Consider the following 22419-nt stretch of genomic DNA (forward strand, 5'->3'; position numbering starts at 1 on the left):
GTTGGATTAACAAGCTCTTACAAGCAGCCAAATTCAAACAAGTGAGTTCACTCGTGGGGATATCCAGGTGAGCAAGTTGCAGAACTCCTCGCTGGATTCTTCTTTTCTTAATTAAAACAGTATCTGGTGTGGAAATTCTCCTCTCATTTGCAACAATTTGAGTTGTTGGCATTGGATAGAAATGAGGGAAAAATCCATAGACCTAAAAACCCAGTCCCTCTAAATCCCTCATGATCATGCACAGGGAACATGTTTCCTTTCGGTTTTTCTTTATCATACTAACTTTTCTTCACTTTCTATCTGGTTGCTTTCCAAATGCAGATCAGCCAAAGTTGCCTCACTATTCTCTTTCTGTTTAGGATGCAGTTGCACTGGTTCCTCATGGTTTACCTGTATTCCCCTCTGGCCAAGTCTGTTTCCTATAACTCTATTTCTCCAGTTTTTGTTCATGAATTTATCACTCAAGTTCTCAACTAAGCAGCTGACATAAAGTAGCAGTTAATTTCTGAGAACAAAAATCTTTAACCCAATTTCATAATTTCATAATAAATAGACTTCTGTGATTTGGCTTGTATCTGTCACCTACAGACTAGTAGCTATCGTGTGGGATCTGAAGTTATTATACCAAGTGCTTTGAAATCCAAATCTGGTGGGCAATGGCTATGTATATATGGCAAGTCTCAACTTCTCTAAGCTGCATTTTCTTTTCTTTTTTTCTTTTTTTAAACGTTTATTCATTTTTGAGAGACAGAGTGTGAGAGAGGGAGGAGCAGAGAGAGAGGGAGACACAGAATCCGAAGCAGGCTCCAGACTCTGAGCTGTCAGCACAGAGTCTGACGATGCTCAAACTCACAGACCATGAGATCATGACCTGAGCTGAAATCAGACGCTTAACTGACTGAGCCACCCAGGTGCCCCTAAGCTGCATTTTCTAATGTACCAACCAAATACAATCTTTATTTATTAATGCAAATAAAGGAATGTGTGTTGCTATTTCTTTTCTAACTTTCCCGTTAAAGTTCTTCAGGGGTACCTGGGTAGCTCAGTTGGTTGAGTGTCCAACTCTTGATTTTGGCTCAGGTCATGATCCCAGGGCTGTGGGACTGAGCCCCGCACTGGACTCCATGCTGAGCATGTAGCCTGTTGGGGATTCTCTCTCTCTCTCTCTCTCTCTCTCTCTCTCTCTCTCTCCCTCTCTCTCTCTCTCTCTGCCCCTCCCCCCAGCTTGCATGCACTCTCTGTCTAAAATAAAAGATAAAAAAGTTCTTCAGAGAAAAAGCTGAGCAGCAAACCCATTTCTAGCAGAAATATTTGAGGTCTATGTCATTTAATTAGCTTGTGGTCTTGCGAGATAATTTCCTGTTTATATTCATATATATTCATATATGTATGAATAATAATTGTACCTACCTGATGATATTATCATGGACATTAAAAATTCAGCAAATATTTTTGAGTGTAATGTGTGCTTCAGTAAACAAGATGGTCTCTTAGAAATTATAGTCTAGTGTGGGGGGACAGATAATAAGCAAATAGGCAAATGTTAAACAGGGTAAATATCAACACATAGATGACTCATTACGAAATATAATGAATTCACAATTTCAAAAATATTTGGCTTGTTTTTTAGTTCACTCAATCATACATATTTTTTTTTAATAAATTGAATTACGTTTACTCTCCTAGGTACTCTACCAGATAAACCAGTCCTGGTAAACTTTTTCTGTAAAGGGACAGATAATATGTATTTTAGGCTCTGCAGGCCATAAAGTCTCTGTTCTGTCTGCTCAATTCTGCCATTGCAGGGCAAAAGCAGCCATAAATGATACATCAACAAATAAGCATGGCTGTGTTCAATTAAAACTTTATTTATGGACACTGAACTTTGAATTTCAAATAATTTTCATGTGTCACTAAATATTAATCTTCTTTTGACTTGTTTTCAACCATTTAAAAATGTGATAACAACTTGAGGTGCCCAGGTGGCTCAGTCGGTTAAGTGTTTGACACTTGATTTCGGCTCGGGTCATGATCTCACATGTCAGTCCTGTGTCAGGGTCCACACTGACAGCATGGAACCTACTTGTCATTTTCTCTCTCTCCCTTTCTCTCTGCCCCTCCCCCACTTGTGCTCTCTGTCTCTCTCTCTCTCTCTCAAAATAAGTAAATTTTTTTAATGTGATAACAATTCATATTTGGCATGCCATTCAAAACAAGCAGCAGACTGGATTTGGCCCCAAAGATCCCTATCTAGACCAATTTCTCAAACTTTAGTATGTGTACAAATTATCTGAGATCCTGTAAAAATGCAGATTCCATTTAGAAGTTCTGGGATGAGACCTGAGATTTTGTCCTTCCAACATGCTCCCAGGGAACACTGCTGTTATGTATTTGCAGTAGCGAAAATATAGAAATTATCTTTGTGAACACTGAAAAAGTTGTGGAAGGATACAGAGACAAGTGCTACAGAACATATCTCTGAGTAGGACAGCAGTCAGAGAGGAGTAAATAGAACTTTCCCTCATTTCTTTAAACTTGTGTTTTGCTTGATTTTTTAAAACTTAGATTTTATGTCTAAATTAATTTATTTAAAAATACAAAATTCAGGGCAGGGAAAAACAAACTTGGCAGAGTCATAGGATGGAATTTTAAGAAGCTATTAAATTCACGATTTTTAAGAATAGGAACACATATAAAAATATGTCTGATGTATTAATAGAAGAATAGTAACATATTAAAAATGTTAATTATGTTAATCATGTTAATAAAAAATTCAGAATATATAAAATATATATATATATAATATATATAAAAATGTATAAAATACAGAACATATTGTATCATACACAGACACACACACACACACACACACACACACACACACACACACACACAAGAAGCAATAGAAAATGTTGCCAATCATATATGGGGAATGAAATAAGGAAAATGTTTACCTTTTCTTTGTACTTTCCATATTTTCTAAATTTTCCATGGTTGACATACGTTATTTTAAAATCAGAAAAATGAGATATTTTTTATGCAAGGTGAAGAAACAAATTAAACATTTACATGCCATAGGGCATCTGGGTGGTTTAGTGGGATAAGTATCTGACTCTTGGTTTCGGCTCAGGTCATGATCTCATGGTTCATGGGTTTGAGCACCGCATGAGGCTCTCTGCTCCCAGTGTAGAGCCCACTGACCCTCTGTCTCCCTCTCTCTCTGCCCCTCTCCTGCTTGCACTTGCTTTCCCTCAAAAATAAACATTAAAAAAAATTGAGATGCTAACACCGTCAGTTATTATTTACTCTCAGTCAAGCAAATGTAATTTATTAATTTATTTAGCAAATGCTCCTTGAACATAGGCCTATGACCTTGAAAAGTGATAGTAGTAGGTTTTTGGTCTATGAGGTTGGAAACTTCCAGTTAAGGTCCAACAGCTGACAAGTGGCAGGACGTAAACTCCAACTGAGGCCTTCTAGCTCCAAGCCCCATGTTCCTTCTCCTCTTCACTGCTTCCCTCTGAGCAAACCTGGAGCTGTGCTCGACAGCCCACTATCCACTCAGGTCTCTAGGTAGAACCATCCTAGAGAGAATTGTAAATTTACTAAGCCTTGGTTTAGACAGTGGTACAAATTAAGACGTATGCAAGGAGCACTTTGATTTTAACAGATCTATCCAAAGAGGTGTGTTTCACAAGTTGAAATTTAAAGATGTTTATAGTTTGGGAAGGAGGAAGAGTTTTTGTCTAAAAACTAAGCAACTATACAATACAAAGGCTTAATTATTCTTTCTTTGGAGAACACAAATGCCATATATTTTTGTTCTCTCTGAGGCAGATAAAAGAACATAGAAATTTATGAAATAAACCTTAGAAAATAAATCATGAGGACGGATCCTCATCATCTTACCAGAGAGTCCATGCTTTGTTTTGTTAATATTTACTCCCACAAAGTTCTTACATTGTGCTCAAATTGTAGAACTTCCACCCTTTCATCTCTTTTTCCTTTCCTGGGATCATATGGAAAAGTTATGAGACGTATAAGGCTCTGTGAGGGACCAGAATCTCAGAATATCTCTACCATCCTCCTTAGGAAACTGATGTCATGATTTGGCTCTTTTCATTTTGATATCCTATATCTGAGTCCAACTTTAAAAATTTCAAAGCCTTGGGCACTTTATCACATTTAATTCTAACAACATCATTTGATGTAGGCTGGGCAGGGTCTCTTAAAACATAACTCAGAATGGTTACATGACTTGCCTAAGGACACAAAGCACAGAGAAGGTAGAACTTACAATAGAAATTGAAGTCTTCAGATTCTTGGCCCGTTCTCTTCCCATTAAAACTTCCTGTCAGTTTTCAAAGGGGTTAAACTTAGAGCCAGATGATAAACAACTGGATTTATTTGGATGTTTTCACTTTGTATCAAGTTAAAGTTTTCTATATTTTTTTGGATTCTACACTGAATCCAAAATAACAGTAACTGAAGTAAAACTAGGGCACAGTTAGCCTTGTTCTTATGCGTCAAAATACCATTCCATTTGTCTATTTGAATCTACCTTCCAGACTTTTTCACAACAAAGAAGAAATAAATACATGTATTCTTGATCACAATGCTTTATGAATTTGGGAGTTTCATTATTGTGATTTTTTGGTATCCTGATTGCTATTAATACCAAGCTTATCTTTTGATCTAAGATAAATGGTATTTTTTAAAAAAGAAATCGTCGTTGAGGTTGCTACTATATTTTGGCTTTCATATGTTGCTTTACTCATATTTTCTTATTTTTCTTACTGTATATTACATTTCAGGGTCTCTGAGAGACACCTTTTCATTTGTAAAATTCTGATTACAGATTGTTAATAAAAAGGGGTGTGGTTAGACTTTTTTTGCTATTCTAGATTGAGGAAAACTCCATTAGTAAATTAAACTGAAATTACTTCTTTCACAAAGGAAGGAATTTATAAATCAAGAAACCCAAGGTTACCATAGCAATGTGTGTCATCTAAAGATTGGAAACAGAGGACTATAGTCTACTTTCTAGAAAACACTTCATTAGAGGAAAGATATATGATATATCTTTAGGGTGGAATATGACAATAAAAGTAGATCATCACTTCACAGGAATACTTTCTTTTTTTTTCCCCAACTAAAAATAATGCAAGGTAATTTAGAATGACTTTTATAAAAAAATATCATACTTCTGTCTTTGGCACTGTTTGATATTTATTCAATAACAGCAATAAGGGAGGATTGCATACTTAGCTGACTTTATTTATTGAAAATACCCTAGCTGTAGCAAAAAAAAAATGTTATGTGGAAAACTGGAAAAAGGGAATGAGATTGGAAAGAGGGAAGCATTTTTTGAAAGTCAAGAAAAGAATCAAAAGGGGAACCAAGTCAGTTAAATGTAAGGTGGACGTTCTCTGGGAATTAACACAAAATTGTGTGTGTGTGTGTGTGTGTGTGTGTGTGTGTGTGTGTGTGTGTGTGTGAGTGTGCTGCATGTATCTTTGCATGGTTTCTGGTCTTTTGGCTCATCAAAGATATACCAAATAGGCCTGCTGCAGTGGACATCTGTTGTTTGTGCCTGCCCAGCATCCATTCCCCCTCTTTTGGTAACAGCATTTTAATTTTCCTTTGAAAAAGTACACTTTGCCCACCATGTGTAATCTTTGTGTAATATTCATTCAAGGTGTCTTGCTCTCCTCTGGCCAAAGGGTAGGCACCTGACCCCAGTAGGCCAGCCAGACTCTCCCATGGATGTCTGAATCTTTCATGAATGATATATGGGTAGGAAATAGCTGGCAGAGATCCATCTCAACTGTAGCACCATGAAGAGATACTCCTTTGCTTCTTGTAATTTGCATACTCAGAGCTGCCCAGTTTCCATCTTTTCGGATGCCTGATTGCTCAGATTTTCCTTGTACTCAGATATTGAAAAATTAGCTTCCGTTAGCCAGATTTCGTTTCTGACTTATAACCAAACCTTAACTGATATTCATGCTAAATGGGGCATGCGACACTATGTATTGCTAGATCATGTATTTTGCAGTTTTCTATTTTACAATTAAGCATGATTTGGGAAGCTCAATGACCCACATACCAGGGTTGGATTTTGTTTTTTGTCTTTTTTTTTATTTTATTTTTTTTATTTTTTGGTGTTAGCTTATTTTGAGAATGAGCGATTGAGCAGGATCCCAGGCAGGTTCCATGCTGTCAGCACAGAGCCCAGCATGAGGATTCAATCCCACAAACCATGAGATCATGACCTGAGCCAAAATCAAAGAGTCGCCGCTTTACTGACTGAGCCACTCAGGTGCCCCTAGGGTGATTTTGTACTTTTCACCAGGATCTTCATCATCAAGGCAACTGCTGTTATCCTATTTAACTGATTAAATTTGACATTCCGGATACATGGGAGGAAGTAAAAGCATGGTAAATTTTATGAGCCAGTAGTCCAGTTTAGCTATTCCAGTGAAGCAGCAAAAAAGAAAAAGGGAAAACACACCAGTATTCCAGATGCTAATACACTCTTCAGTAGGACTTTGTGTGCCAAAGATAACAGTAGATTTTAGCCATGGACTGGACTCCAGGGTGTAAAGAAGCCAGATGAGAAAGAATATCTCTCAGATCTCCACGTATTTTATATAAATGGGATGATTCATAAGAGTAGTTTTAGACATGAATAGACACTTCTCCAAAGAAGACATCCAGATGGCCAACAGACACATGAAAAAATTCTCAATATCACTCATCATCAGGGAAATACAAATCAAAACCACAACGAGATACCACCTCACAACTGTCAGAATGGCTAACATTAACAACTCAGGCAACAAATGATGTGGGCGAGGGTGCAGAGAAAGAGCATCTCTTTTGCACTGCTGGTGGGAATGCAAACTGGTGCAGCCACACTGGAAAACAGTATGGAGGTTCCTCAAAAAATTAAAAATAGAACTATCCTACAATCCAGCAATTGCACTACTAGGTATTTATCCAAGGGATACAGATATGCTGTTTCAAAGGGGCACATGCACCCCAATGTTCATAGCAGCACTATTGACAATAGCCAAAGTATGGAAAGAGCCCAAATGTCTATCGATGAATGAATGGATAAAGAAGATGTGGTATATATATACAATGGACTATTACTCAGCAATCAAAAAGAATAAAATCTTGCCATTTACACTACATGGATGGAACTAGAGGGTATTATACTAAGTGAAATTAGAGAAAGACCAATATCATATAAGTTCACTCATATTAGGACTTCAAGACACAGAATAGCTGAACATAAGGCAAAAGAAGCAAAAATAATATAAAAACAGGGAGGGGGACAAAACATAAGAGACTCTTAAATATGGAGAACCAACAGAGGGTTACTGGAGGGGTTGTGGGAGAGGGAATGGACTAAATGGGTAAGGAGCATTAAGGAATCTACTCCTGAAATCATTGTTGCACTATATGCTGACTAATTTGGATGAAAATTAAAAAAATAAAATTAAAAAAAAGAGTTTTAAAGATCTTAGTAGTAAGAATAATCACCTTTTTTTGTGAAGGACATTAGCACAGGGACTTTTGCTATGATTTGGATATACGATGGCATACCCTGAGACTCATACTTGTTGTTTTTTTATTAATATTATTTTTCAGAACTTTTTTTCTTTTAATGGGTTAGAGAAAATGAGCCCATTTTTCAGATGAGAAAATTTTGTTTCTTTGATAATTGACTTACTCAAATTATAAAACCAGTAAGTAGGAAAGCCTAATCAAGCTTTTGTTCTTGACCATCAGAATTTATATACTTTCTATAATTTAAAATAAATTGCATGTTCTATAAGTTTTATAAATGACACTATAGCTTATGTGTATCATATTGTATAGAAGGCATTGTATATTGGGATTTCTCTCCATTGTTGGAAGATTATTTCAGTCTCAGAAAGTTTTTCAGTTTTTCTCAGAGCCACAGAGGTTCTGAGCCTTAGCCCCTCTAGAAGGGCATTTAGAAGTAGTAATATTAATAGTGATGCTGCTAATAATAGTCACACATTACAGATCACTTGTGATTTCTCAGTCTCTGTATTAACCTCAGTATATGGATTATTTCATCTAATCTTCACAACAACCTTTCAGAGTGGCAATTACTATTATTACTGTTGTCTTCCTTTCGTAGAGGAAGAAACAAGCTTACCAAAGTGGAGGGGATCTGCCCAAAGTCTCCCAGTTACAGCAAAGTGGGGAGAGGATGCAGACACAGGAAATTTCTCTCCGAAGCCTGACCGTCCTCACAACACAGTCCTACCTTCCCAACTTGAACTTTATTTTTGCTTGGTGGGCTTCATCTTTGAGTTGTCATTCCTTAAAGTGTTGTGTTGAAAGTTACCAAGAACAGGGGTGTCTGGGTAACTTAGTCCATTAAGCGTCTGACTCTTGCTTTCGGCTCAGGTCATGACATCATGGTTTGTGAGACAGAGCTCAGCATTGAGCTCTGCACTGATAGCATGGGGCCTGCTCAGGATTCTCTGTCTCCCTCTCTCTCTGCCTCTCCTCTGCACAAGTGTCGATGCACTTTCTCAAAATAAATAAATAAACTTAAAAAACAATACACTCCTTTCTTTCATAAGAATAAAGAACAAGTCCCATTAAATTTTCCTTTAACAGTAGGATAACATTCTCCTTAAAAAACAATAATAATAAAAATAGTACCCAGTTTAGAAGGTACTGAGGCAAGCTCACTTCCCACTCTGTCTCCCAGGCATCTGGTTCTTCTATTTGCTCTATCTTTAGCCCCACCTGGAGTCTATCCTTAGTGAAGTTGCTGGCAGTTGGTTGCCCCCTCCTATATTCTTCCATAAGACTGGTGACAGTTATAATACAATTTCTTGGTTATACAGCTGTCTTCCTCATTAGACTATGTGTCGCTCTAAGTTTACAGCTCCCATTATTCATCGGTATGTTCCCAGAGCCTTGCACAATGCCTGGCACACAGCAGCACGCCATAATATCAACGAATAAATTGTCTCATGAGGTCTTTATTTGAAATCCAAATTGACCTCCACCTCACAAGTACATTTTTTTTTAAAGAGCTCCCTATGCTTGATGTCTTCCCCTTCCCTTGATTTAAATTATTTACATTACAATTACTTAATCATGTGGCAGATAATTAAGGGATACATTATTTATGTTAAATAAATTAGCCCTCCATCACTTCTCTTCTTCCCCTTGGCTGCAGAGCCCTAGCTTTAGTCATCCCACAGAGCCCTAGCTTTAGTCATCCCACCTTCTAGGTGCCAGGCCGCAGCATCGTAATGGTTGCCTGCTCTTTCTGTTTCTTTGACAAGTTTGCCTGTGGGAACTTGAGCTTCTGCTCTCCTTTCTCCATCCTATTGATCAACTACCTCAGTTGTTAGTCCTAGAAGTTGTGTGACCATAGGCAGGCCCTTAACTCCTTTGGGCCTCAGTTTCCTCATCTCTTAATGGTTTCCAGAATTGTGGTGAGGATTTAATGATGTCCTGCCTTGGACCTTTTAGTAAATAAAATGCCAGCTTAGACATTTTATGTTCTAAAAATGCATTAGTGCCCTATTATGTGTCTGTAGGAGGCATCTATATTTACCAGCAATAAATCGGAGTTACAAATCTATGGAATGCTAGAGCTGGAAGCATTTTATCATAATAATCTATTCCAATTTCTCTTTCTGCAGATGAGAAAATAGGCTGAGTGCATAAGTCATTTCCCCAAGATTTACTAAACTATTAATAGCAGTGATGAACATTTATTAATAATAACTAACATTTAATGACTCTTGATCTGTACAAGGCAGTATGCTAAGGGTTTAATACACTTTATTGCATTTAATGATCACAGGGATATCTGAGAAAAAAGTATTACTCATTTGACTGATAAAGAAACTGAGGCAGAGGGTTTATATAATATGTCCAAAGGGTGGAGGTAGCGAGGGCCAGTCTTAGGGCTCAAGCACACGCTCGTCTTAGATCAAGAACCCAAATTCTTGCTCGTTGTGCTAAATTCCTTATTATAACAGTAGCCAGTTAACATTAAGGCTATGAGTAGGTGAGTTTGAGTTCATTAAATCTTTGTGATACTATCACTTAGCCTACTCAATCCCCAGATATATACCTCATAGGTGTATAGCTCATCTCACAAAGAATGCCTCTTGGTTCAGAAACAAAAGCCACACTAGGTTTCCAATGACCTTGTGATTGAGTTGCATGGCTGGACTCTGAATGTCAGCATCCATGCATCTATTTAGATATTTTGATGTCAGCATTTGTTTTATTGAGTTTTAACATTTGTAAGAGCATTCTTTCTTTTACCACCAAATGCTATATGCTCTCTGAACTATTTGGAAGATTTTTACACCTAATGCATCCGTCAGCACATTGGTTAACAACATATATTTGATCTGTAGACAATGACTATTCCCTGTGATTTACGTAAGCTCTTCCTTGTGTGGTATGTCACACTCTAGTGTTCTGTCAGCCCCCAAATGGAGCTTTTTGATTTCAAATGTTGAAATATAACTGTTGATTCTGGCTCAGCAGTGTTCCATTTCTGTCTAGTGTTTTTGTGGAAGCATTTGAAGGCTTCAGGGAATTGATGTAGCATGCCAGTACTTTAGTTCATGTGAGGAAAGACAATGTGTCCATATTTGCTGTATGAAGTATGTGTTTTATTAAATCTGCAACAATGGTTGAATATGCTGTGTTGCACAGAAGACAGTGTTTTCCCCAGAGGAGAGATCCCGTGTCTGATTGACAGGGCAGGTAACCACAAGGTCAAGGTTGCTTAGTGGTACGGCCATCTGTTGTTTTGGCAAGTATTTGACTGGAGGGCATTAATGTGTTTGTAATTTCCCACTTGATATGAGAATAGGGCTAAAAAGACATTGTCACCATTGGGAGCTAGCTTCCTGCTCAGAGCAGCACAGTCTGTGCTCAACTTTCCTTCCTGGGTCCCCCTTTATGACACATCATTGAGAGTGCAGCGCATTTTGTTATACTGCTTAGAAGGAAAGCAGCTCTCATCAGCGGAATTACACTAAATAGTTGTAAATCACTCCAAAAGGTCTTGGTCATTTATAAACCTCATGAAGTAGAAGAGCCAACCCTTCAGTTTTGTTAGAAAGCAGTGCAATCTCAATATCTACTCATATGTTCGTTCCACATTGCTCCATTCGGCTGAGAGGTCTGTGCTGAAACAGAGGATATTTGATTAAGCACTTCACATTCAAGGAGATGTTTACGTATTGTTAAATTGTTAAGCCTGCCCTGTGGGTGAGAACAAAAGCAATAGCTCTGGAACTTTTGTGGTAAATGGTCAAGTAACTTCCTGCACCTTCATCAATGCAAAATCCTCAACAAGTAAAACATTTCAAAGAAAGATCATTTATAAAAATGTCCTCACAGACAACCTGAAAGTATAGGTGAGCCATACTGACTAACAGGAAACAAGATTTTAACATCCTAATAAATGCATTAGTGTATGCTGCTGTGTATTGATTTACTAAGTTTAGGCAGCTCTTCCTTTTAAATTAAAACAGGGAATAAAAGCAGATGGAGAAGGAATTCTTAAGCTGACTATAAGTGAATAAAAAAATAAGATATTTTCAGACATGGTATACTTTGAGAAAGAATAAAGCCACCCAAAGCAGTATGAGGATTTATCAAGAAGAGTGTTCTTGTTGAAGTTTATTTTTTGGTAGGGCACTTCAACTCCCTAGAAATGTTAGTCTAATGGAGGAACAACATACATAAGTTAGTTTCAGAAGGTATGCAGAAACTTTGAAATTTTATGAGGATAAATTCACATCTCTCTTTCCTTATGATTTCCTCAAAAGTACTACTTGTCTTATATTCTCCTAAATGTATTCATATCATTTTCTACTACAGTTACTCAATAATCTTCTCTATTTTTTTGTTGTTATTGTAGTAAGAAACTCGAAACTGAGCACCATAAAAAACATCATTCACTTTACATGCCTATATAAAAAGAAAGGGATTTAGACTTGTTATCAGCTAAAATTTCCACCTGAGGAATAAATACACATTGCTTTTTTTTTTTTAATGTTTATTTATTTTTGAGAGACTGAGAGGAGAAACAGCACGAGTGGGGGAGGGGCAAAGAGAGAGGGAGACACAGAATCTGAAGCAGGCTCCAGGCTCTGAGCTGTTAGTACAGAGCCCAACATAGGGCTTGAACCCCCAACTGTGAGATAGACCTGAGCCAAAGTCTGACACTTAACCAACTGAGCCATCCAGGCACCCCGCACATTTCTGTCTTTTATAATATCAGGCTTTTTACCATATCATACTGTATCATAACCTGTCTCTGGGCTCCAAAGAAATTTATAAATTACTTTTATAGACCAGGTGAAAAATAACTGAGGAAGAAGGAAAGAGAATCATCCAGTCATCAAAAACAAGTCATTTTGTCTTTCTAATACATCGGGCTAGATTTACTGGCAGGGCAGATTTACTGGCAATGACTTCTTTTAATTTTTCTTTGGGTAGTAATTTTTTTTTTAATTTTGGTTTGTTTTGTTTTCCTTCACTCCTGAAGGACATTTTCACTAGTATAAAATTCTAGGTTGACTGTATTTTTCTTCCAACTCTTTAAACATATGGTGGCACTTCCTTTTGGCTCCATTGGTTTCTGAAAAGAAATCCTCAGTCATTCCTGTCATTATACTCCTATAGGTACATACTGTTTTTCAAGTTTTTTTTTTCTTTGCCTTTTGATTTTAGCATTTAATTATGTTTTGAAGCATGGGTTTCTTTGTGTGTTTTTTTTTTCCTTTTGGGGATTTGCTGAGTTTTCTTGAGCTGTATGTTTATGTCTTTCACCAAACTTGAGAAGTTTTCTGCCATTATTCAAAATCTTTTTAGTACCGTACTCTTTCCCCTCTCTTTGAAACAATTGTAGATATTCTGTTATTGTCCCATAAGTCCCCGAGACTCTGTTCATTTTTTAAAATTTATTTTATCTTTTTTTTTTTTCCAAATTGAATCATTTCTATTGTTCTATCTGCAGACTCAATGTTTCCTCTGTCTTCTCCTATCTGCTACTGAGCCCATCTGGTGAGTTTTAAATTTCATTTATTGTATTTTTTCAGTTCATTAATCCAATTAATTCTTTATCATTATTTTCTTTTTTTTTTATTTTTTTTTTTAATTTTTTTTTCAACGTTTTTATTTTTATTTTTGGGACAGAGAGAGACAGAGCATGAACGGGGGAGGGGCAGAGAAAGAGGGAGACACAGAATCGGAAACAGGCTCCAGGCTCCCAGCCATCAGCCCAGAGCCCGACGCGGGGCTCGAACTCACGGACCGCGAGATCGTGACCTGGCTGAAGTCGAACGCTTAACCGACTGCGCCACCCAGGCGCCCCTATCATTATTTTCTTTGAGGAGACTTTCTCTTTTACATTTGCTTCAAGTCTATTTGCAACAATTCGTTGAAGCATTTTAATGCTTTAAATTCCTCATCAAATAATTCCAATTTCTGTCATCTGGGCACTAATGTCTGTTAATTGTCTTTTCCCACATAAAGACAAATTATCTTTTCCTTGCTCTTGGTATATCTGATAATTTGGGGCTAAGTCCTGGACATTTCCAAAATTATGAGATTTTGAGTCTTATTAAATCCTAAGGAGAATGTTCACATTTTTTTTGTGTGTAGTTAAATTCAAGCTACAAGTTACTATGTGCCTTCTTTGGGCTGAGGCCTCAATGTCCCTTCAGCATTCATATTGTCTTTAGTGCTGTTCAGATATGTTCTACCTGTGTGCCACACAGTGGCCATTTTGGGTGCTGGGTAGTGGTCTGTTAGTTGAGCTCTCAAATTGTTTAATATACTGATGAGAATCAGATGCATGCATACCTGAGTCTTTTATAAAGAAGTTTATAGTGTTATTGTCTCTAACTTCTTCTGTAAAGTCTCCTTACTATTTCCCCTCTTCTTGAAGTAACTCTGTAGTTTTCTATTCAAAGTGTTAGAGCTTTAGTACCCAACCCCCAACTCTGCTGTCTACTACTGTGATTATGTCTGCATCCCAGGGCATGCTGCATGAGCACAGAGAGACCAAACAAAACAAAACAAAACAAAACAAAACAAAACAGAACAACAACAACAAAATACCAATGTTCTCCCCATACTCAGAGAACCATAGCTCCACCAAATAGAGAGGAAGGTATTCTTCCCTCAGATTTTTGGCTCCTGCAGGCTCCCATTCTGCCATGGCTGCTATATCACAGAATTCCTTAGGGGCTGGAATGTGAGAAAATGGAGAAAATAATGAACAAAAGAAAAATGGGGATTTCTGCCCTGTCTCTAAGTGTTGAAAGTTCTTTCCTCTCTTCCAGGCAGAATCAGAGGGAGCCCTCTCTGTCTGTACCTCAGTGGCCCCTTTTGGGTGTCAGGTTACTTTGAGATTACATGGAGGGAAACAAGAAAAACATTGGTAAGCTCATTGCCAATTCAATGGTACTGTGAATTCTTGGCTTTCCCAAATCAACTTGCTACTCTATCTTTCAGAGTCCTCAAATAGTTGCTTCATTCATTCTGTTCAGGTTTTACAGCTGTTTACCATGTGAGGGTGGAGCAGACTTATTCCATTTAATTTGGCCCTAAAACCAGTTTGCTTAGTGTTAAAGTATAAGTAATAATGTGGCCAGTCTCATGTAAAGCTTTTATTTATTTATTTGTTTGTTTGTTTTCTTGCTTGTTTATTTATGAGAGAGAGAGAGAGAGAGAGAGGAAGTGAGCATGCAAGCAAAGGAGGGGCAAAAAGAGAGGGAGACAGAATCCCAAGCAGGCTCCATGCTGGTGACGTGGGACTCTGTGCAGGCCTCTACCTGGTGCTCAGACTCATGAACCCTGAGATCATGAGCCCAAATCAAGAGTTGATACTTAATCAGCTAAGCCACTCAGTCATCCCTTCACATAAAGCTTTTAAAATACTTAACAAAGTCCTTGGAATTTATAATGTTAGTGCCCCTAATTCAGCTTTGGTATTGATACTAAAAGAAAAGACTACAAGTATAAATCAGTGAATTTAAAAACTACTTTGGTTTGGTTTTGTTTGGTTTTTTGAATGTCGTCCTTGGAGTAAGTAGCAATCACAAAAGATTATCCCTTCTTCGAGCCCACAGATTGTCTTAAGTGAAACTTCAAAGCTGCTGCAATAAGTAATTTTAGTACTTCTGGCTCATCATTTTTTGTGAACTGAATAATATTACTTTTAAACAAAACTATAATGTAATATCCACCTTGATAAAAAGAGGGAAGGGAGGATCTATATGTGTCTCCCCCAAAAATCATTATGTAAAACTGCTTCATGTTATCTGGATTCTATATAAATGTATGTCTAATAAAATTTTAAATTGCTTTGTGTCAGAGAATGCAGAGTGTCTTTGGACCTCTGGGGATCATGGTCCATTTTAATAGATGTTTTAGCTAAGATTTCTTCTTAAGAAAAAAAACTGAAGCAAAGGGCATTGGGTATCCAAGATACAAGGCATTACTGGCAGCTGTCTTATTTTTTCCTGTGTAGATGCAATTGGAAATATGGTCCCTTGTAGTATTGTTTGCCTTTTCTGCAACACCCCCACCCAACTCTTCTTTCCCATTTATTTAAGGGTCACATCATCTTTTCCTAAGACAAGGTGATGGGCTATTTGGTAAAGTTTTGGCTAAAAATTCTGTTGTATCTTTTATGATGGTAAATTGTTAAACAAAGGATAGAAGGACAGAATGAAATCCAATGGTAGAATTTCAGTCATGGTAGCTGGCAAGAGAGAAAAACTCTGAGTTAAGGGTGACCCCATCGCTTTAAAATTAAACCGTATGTGTAAATGCTCATTTATAACCTTATGTCCATCCTATGCCTCTTTACTGTCTTTGAAACATATTGTTTGGAGTACTGTCATTCACAGAGCTGGAAAAGGTGAATGATATACAGTATCACCATATGAAAGAGTAATTTAAAAACCACTTATTAGTGTTTTAGTAAATGAGGGCAGCACTTCTTTCAGCAAACTGTAAATGGTATCTGTGGGTGTTCTTTCTTTCTCAGTGACTTGGTGCTTTTTGTTCTGTGATGACAGTATTCTACTTCCAAAAGGGATGACTCAGTCTATAAAACAATGTCTTCTTACTTGCAGAATAAGATTGCTAACATTGAAAGAACCCATCCCTTCACTTAGAGGTTTGCTCTCTCTTAGATTTCCAAGAGACAGTAAGTATTTTATGCTACCTGTGACTTAATGATACTAATAGCTAAAATTCATCAGGTACTTTTATGTGCCTGAAACTGTGTTAAACACGGTACACGTATTAACTAACCAGATATTTACCATGCAGCCTATGTGGGCAGATACTGTTTTTGTTCATATTTTATAGATATATTAAACTGACACTTGGAAAGGTGAAATAAATTATCTCAGGATAATTCAGGTGGCAAATGGCAGAGCTGGCATTTAAACCTAGATTTTTCTAACATCAAAGCCAGTGTCTTATCCAGTCTGCTGTAAATAAATAGGAAGCAGCTGTTGCTCATAACCTTTTACTTTACTTTTTATTTTTTTCTATTAATCCTCACCCACTTTTGCTGTCTCATTAGACCTCCCTTATCCCCCACCAAACACCAAGTGTTTTACAAGTTCCCAGGCATGGGGTGCTGGGTGACTCAGTTGATTAAGTGTCCCACTCTTGATTTCAGGTCAGGTCATGATCTCACAGTTCATGAGTTCTAGTCCCACTAGATTCTGTCTTTCCCTCTCTTTCTGCCCTTCCCCACTTGTGTGCTCTCTCTCTCTCTCTCTCTCTCAAAAATAAATAAATATTAAAAAAAAAAAGAAGAAGTTCCTAGGCTTTTCTTCTAGGGCTCCTGAAGCAGTTTTTGTAGCAATTACATGCCTTCCAGGTTTTACCTTCCTTTCTGGTTACCATGGGGCTACAAGAACGAGCGTCTCCACTGCCCATAGGGCTACCCTCCCTGGATTCCCCAAGTTCCATTGTCCTATACACCTAAGTTCCATTGTCCTCACTACAGAAGAAGTTCTCACTACACCAGAGTGTCCTCACTACACCAGAAGTTCCATTGTCCTCACTACACCTAAAATGTATCTTTAGAGAGATTGGTATTGACTCTTTCCCACTCTGATCTAACTGTATTCTCTGTTGCTTGGAATCCTGTTTTCCCAGCTCTTCACAATGCCATCTTCCTCTCATCTTGCAAGTCTCTTCAAAGAAATCTTCCTTGATCATATTACCTAAACTTTATCTATACTCTGACTCATGTTCGTGTCCATCAGGTCACTAATTATATTTATTATATAATATATATAATATATATAATATATATAATTCTTTTTTTGCTTTAACTTAGTTGTCTTTTCTTCCACTAGATGGCAAATTCCATGAAAATGGATCCTTCCCTCTTTTACTTTTGGGAGTGTTCCTAACAATTGTCACTATGCCTGGCATGTGATGAGCATTGAACAAACACTTGTTGAACGCGTGAATAAATTTCAACCTGGGTTTGAGACTCTTAAATTAGGCATAGGATGCGAATATTAGATTAGGATAAAGGCAGCTGCATATACCCCAAGGCATAGGATGCAAATATTAGAAATTATACTTGTGTTTACTATTTAATAAATATAAAGAATGGAATTAGCTTTAATAACATTTTGTATACAAGTTAATCTGAAGCATCCTTGGGGAAGAGTGGGAAATCCATGTGATAGGGGTGTTGAAGAGGCCCACTCACTCCTTTGTCTTCTTCATTTAACACATTGAGACATATTGCAATTTACATATGCTCTGCTAAATGGATTTGCAGTGTATATCGACAAGTTTTAACTAAACTAAAAAGGGCAAATCGCGTAAATGGGTTCTTGTGAAGAAACTGTAGATTGAAGATGATAAAATACTAATAGTAGAAGCAGAAATGAGCAGTTGAAATTGAAAGGACACTTCTCGTACTTAGAATGAGATCTTCAGAAGCCACAATACCAGGTATAACACAAGCAAACAAATAATGATTATCTAATAACATTTGACTAAGTGAAAAGTTAGGGTCCACAAATTTAATTTATCAAGAAGAATATCTGATATTCTGATAGATATATGTTTACTATCGCCAAGGATCAACTTTGCACTGTGTGTGTTGTGCCTTGAGACATGAGCTAATGTTAGTAGAGTGAGGCCATCACAATTAGTGAGACATTTAGAAATTAACCATCTGGAACATGAAGGCAAACTTTAGAGTTGCTTGAAGGCAAACCCTAGAGTTATTTCAGGGATATTAAAAGACATACAATGCTCATTCCAGCACCTTATAAAATTTTATTGTACTTAATGATTAATGTCGAAAAGCCTATTTTGAAGTTTCTTAAAAGCAAGAAATTAAAAAAAAAGCCACAAACCTGTTCTTCCAGCTACTGCAAACAATAACTGAAATAATATAAAAAATAATATGGAGTAGAAACTAAAATATACTTGTCAATACATACTTTAAAATATCAATAAATATTAGAAGAAATAACCATCATTTTGAATTATGAACTGTGGAACTGATTTATGCAGTGTAATGAAAGTAAAGATACTATAATTTGCCCCAATTTATGGTATTTGCTAATATTTATTCAACACTCTTTTACAAAAATTATATTTTTTTTAGCCATTGAAGAAAGATGTTCCCAAGGAGTTATTTTTCACTATTGCACAGCTTTTCTAATACAAACTATGTTTTATGGAAAAGTGTGGGATTATATCAGTAGGTGGAATTTCTGATGACAAAGCTTCGTTGACTAAAATAAAAAAACTATTCAGGATTAAGGTTATAGAAAAGTCACCAGACAAAAGTTTATTCACCAGCTCATCCAGGGATAAACTACAAATGCACATATGAATATAGATTATCAACAATGTGGCTAATTTTATAAAAGCAAGACTATTAAAATATAGAAGAGTCTTTACACACTATGTAATGAAATGGAGATTGATTATAAGGACTTTTGTTCCTCAGAGAGATTCTCAGATTCTCTTTTAGCAAAGTTCTTAAAAGTGTTATTGAATTGAAAGATGAGTTCTCTGTTAGTGTGTTACCTAGTAGACATATATTTTTAAAAGGCACACTCGAAGAGTCTCTTTGGTGATATTTTCACAATAGGTATGAAAGAAGTACATATTTTTAAAAACTCTTGCTCTGGGAATGCATTTTGAAATACGGTATTTTTAAATGTCTACACTGAAAGTCCGTTTAGCTGCTTTTCAAAGCAATGTCACATTAAAAAAAAAACTCACGTCAGAGCACTAAAAAATTTGGATATGATATCTTCAAATCTACTTAACGATCTTCAAAATAATACTTTAATTTGGGTTTTGAACTAATCTTTTACAAATAAAATATTGGTAACACTTTATGAATAGTTTGTAAGAATAACAGAGTGATATTAAAGAATATTAAAATTTATGAGCTACATTTAAGCAAAAATACTCTTCCATAATTGGTGGGTGGGATTGAAAATGGACATCATGACTTAGTAAGCATAGTCCATGATTTGTGCAGTTTCCTTTTTACCAACGACAATGATTGAAAACACATAACTTTAAAAAAACAACAACAAAAAGCTAGGAACCAGACCTGTGAGTCACCATAACACAAAGAGAATATTAAGTCACATTGTCTTCATTAAAATATATTAAAGATGATAATGATAATGATGATGATGATGATGATGATGATGATATTCTAGACCCTGAAATATAGGAACGTACACCATAAAGAATAGATACAGAATTAATCAATCCACAATATGTTTTTATTTTCCTAATATCCAAATACAACCATTCCTTCATTTTTAAACTTCTACTAAACAACCACAAAAGCAGTAGGATGACTGCCAAAATAATGCTACTATCTGCAGTATAAATGGCATTAGTAAAAGTTATTAATATATGTTAGAAAGATCGTGATATTTTGGACCATTAATAAATAATTACAATTTTAACTAATTTTAATTGCCATAATCAATTAAATAATATAATGTTTTATACTTACCTCATTCTTTTAAATCTCTATTTCCCATAACTTTTATGATATAATTTAATTGGTTCAGTGTTAAATGCATATCATGTACATTTACGAAGTTATTAGACTCATACTCAATGGATTTCCACCTGGAAGAGTGCTCTGGGTTTTTTGTTTGTTTGTTTGTGTGTTTAGAAAGAGAGCATGCAGGGGAGAGGCAGAGGGGGAAGGAGAGAAAGAGTCTTAAGCAAGCTCTATGCCCAGCTGGAGCTCCAGGCTTGATCTCATGACTTTTCACACCTCTGAGGTCATGACCTGAGCCAAAATTGAGTCAGCCTCTAAACCCACTGAGACACCTTGACACAAGAGTGCTCAGCGTAAAACATTGGAAGGCCAGTGGAATGAGTTTTCTGTCTATGGGCAGCAGTAGAAAATGGTGGTTTAGAACATAGATTTCGCACTTAGATCTGTGTTTTCTATAGTTGGCAGTTCATTGAGTTCTCACGACTCCAGTTTCTTCTTTCTTATGATGGAGTCTACTTCAGACGATTACAATGGGAAGTATATTATATCAACATAGAGCATAGTAGTAGTACCTAAGAAGAGTGTGAAACATTTAAACTTAAAAAAAAAATGACACAATAGGTTGTCATAGAAGGTGTAGGGAGGCGACAACATCTATATTGGACATATTTGTTCCAAGCAGATAAGAATTTATACCTGAACAAGAATGATAACACCAGCATTGTTTATGATTGTACCAAAAATGGAAACTAGGACTTAGATATTTAAAATGAGTATATAATTAAATTGTGTTATATTTATTCAAGCAGACAGTATATGAACTGAAAACAAATGTGCTAACATGGATAAATCTCAAAAACACAATTTTGAGTTAAAAAAAAGCAAGTTGCAGAATAAAATAAGGGAGTCGTACAGTATAGCAACACATAAGTTTGAAAACATGAAAAACAATATTGTTTACAGATACATGTAGAATGAAAATGTAAAGAGATGCTTGGAGATCATATGTACCAAGTTCTGGAGAAGGGTTACCTTTAATTGCATGAAAATGAAATGCAGTTGAGAAATAAAAGCATGCAATTCAGTAGCATTTGTAAGATTTTATTCTTTAAACTGACTTATTGGAAACATGAATAATCATTATATTCTTTATTTTACTTTTTATTGCCATATTTTTCACTATTTAAAAAAAAGTCAAGGAAAAATATTTGTCTGAAAAGTAGTGAATGGCTAACCATTTGAGGCTGCTGTCTTGGAACCAAGGAAGAAAGGAAGTGTGGGGGAAGGGGAGAGGGCAGACTGAGGGACAGAGGAAGGAAAAATATGTTGAGTATGAGTAATTTATTTGACATTTTCCTTCAAAAGACTTCTTGAATAAGCAAGCCAAAATAAATAAATAAATAAAGGTTGGGAGAGGGAACACATCTGGTTAATGGGCTGGCATTGAATGCTTAATTATTCCACTTTTGACACGCGGACATGTTTTAACATCTTGAACATCCAGGTAACTCCTTGTGTGAAGTCTAAGGGAGAAAAGGAAATACATTGTTAGTCTCTCTACCTTTCTTCTTTTTATTTTAATAAGAGATGGTATCATTTTAGGCAGACAGTTTGATGTCATATTTTTCTATGATATTTTCACAGTGTGCACCAGGGCGCCTGTACTCTGCAGCTATATGACATGCAGGATTTTTCCCCCTCCGCATCAGAGCCTTAAAAACAAGCTCCACGGCACCAGGCACAAAGACTATCAATAAACATTCCATCTTTTCATTTTTTTTCTTTGGGATCTAATAAAGAAAAGGCAGAACTGTGATGTTTGTCCAACAGCAAACATTTCAGAAATTATTTCTCTTCTCATGGGTCTTTGATGACCAACAGCTCTCCCACCTCCAGCCTCTATGCTTGACCCCCAGGGAATGGGTGGGTGGGAAGCTCTTCTAGGGAGTGCAGTTGAGAAACTTGCTGAGCACAGTCACTGGCCTCCCCATTCATCAGACTGCAGGCGACTGGGTAAAATATGTGTGTTCTTTTCTCGTACCTGAGTGTGTCCCCTCCCTGCCTGTACCCCACCCCTTCCCTCCCTGGTTTTGCTATCAGTGGGAGTGGCTTGCTGACCCGACTAGCAGAATGCAGGCCACTTGCGTTAGCATACCAGCAAAGCAGCCGGGTTGCTAGGGAGCTGCCCTCTGAGCGTCCCTTGATCTATTTTTAAATTTTCATGCTTGTTTCCTCTCTGAAAGGAAGCAAAGAATAATACCGCTTGGCTTTCTCCTCTCTTAAGAAACAAAGTAGCCAACAAGGCTAAGACCTGTTGTGAAGTTAAAAAG

General features: G+C 36.7%; 1 protein-coding gene across 2 annotated transcripts in view; it reads left to right on the forward strand.

The window, feature by feature from the left end:
- Positions 1-22419, forward strand: part of TENM2 (teneurin transmembrane protein 2) — a 1969530-nt gene that overhangs the window by 527517 nt on the left and 1419594 nt on the right. The window contains exon 4 of one of the 2 annotated variants that reach the window (XM_040444168.1): positions 13061-13107. The exons of the other annotated variant lie outside the window; for it this stretch is intronic. The gene's annotated coding sequence lies outside the window, so the exon portion shown is untranslated. The remainder of the gene's footprint in view (positions 1-13060; positions 13108-22419) is intronic. 2 annotated transcript variants of the gene reach the window in all.

This window comes from Herpailurus yagouaroundi, unplaced genomic scaffold, assembly GCF_014898765.1.
Source record: "Herpailurus yagouaroundi ecotype Mexico unplaced genomic scaffold, PumYag 29, whole genome shotgun sequence".
Classification (NCBI taxonomy): domain Eukaryota; kingdom Metazoa; phylum Chordata; class Mammalia; order Carnivora; family Felidae; genus Herpailurus; species Herpailurus yagouaroundi.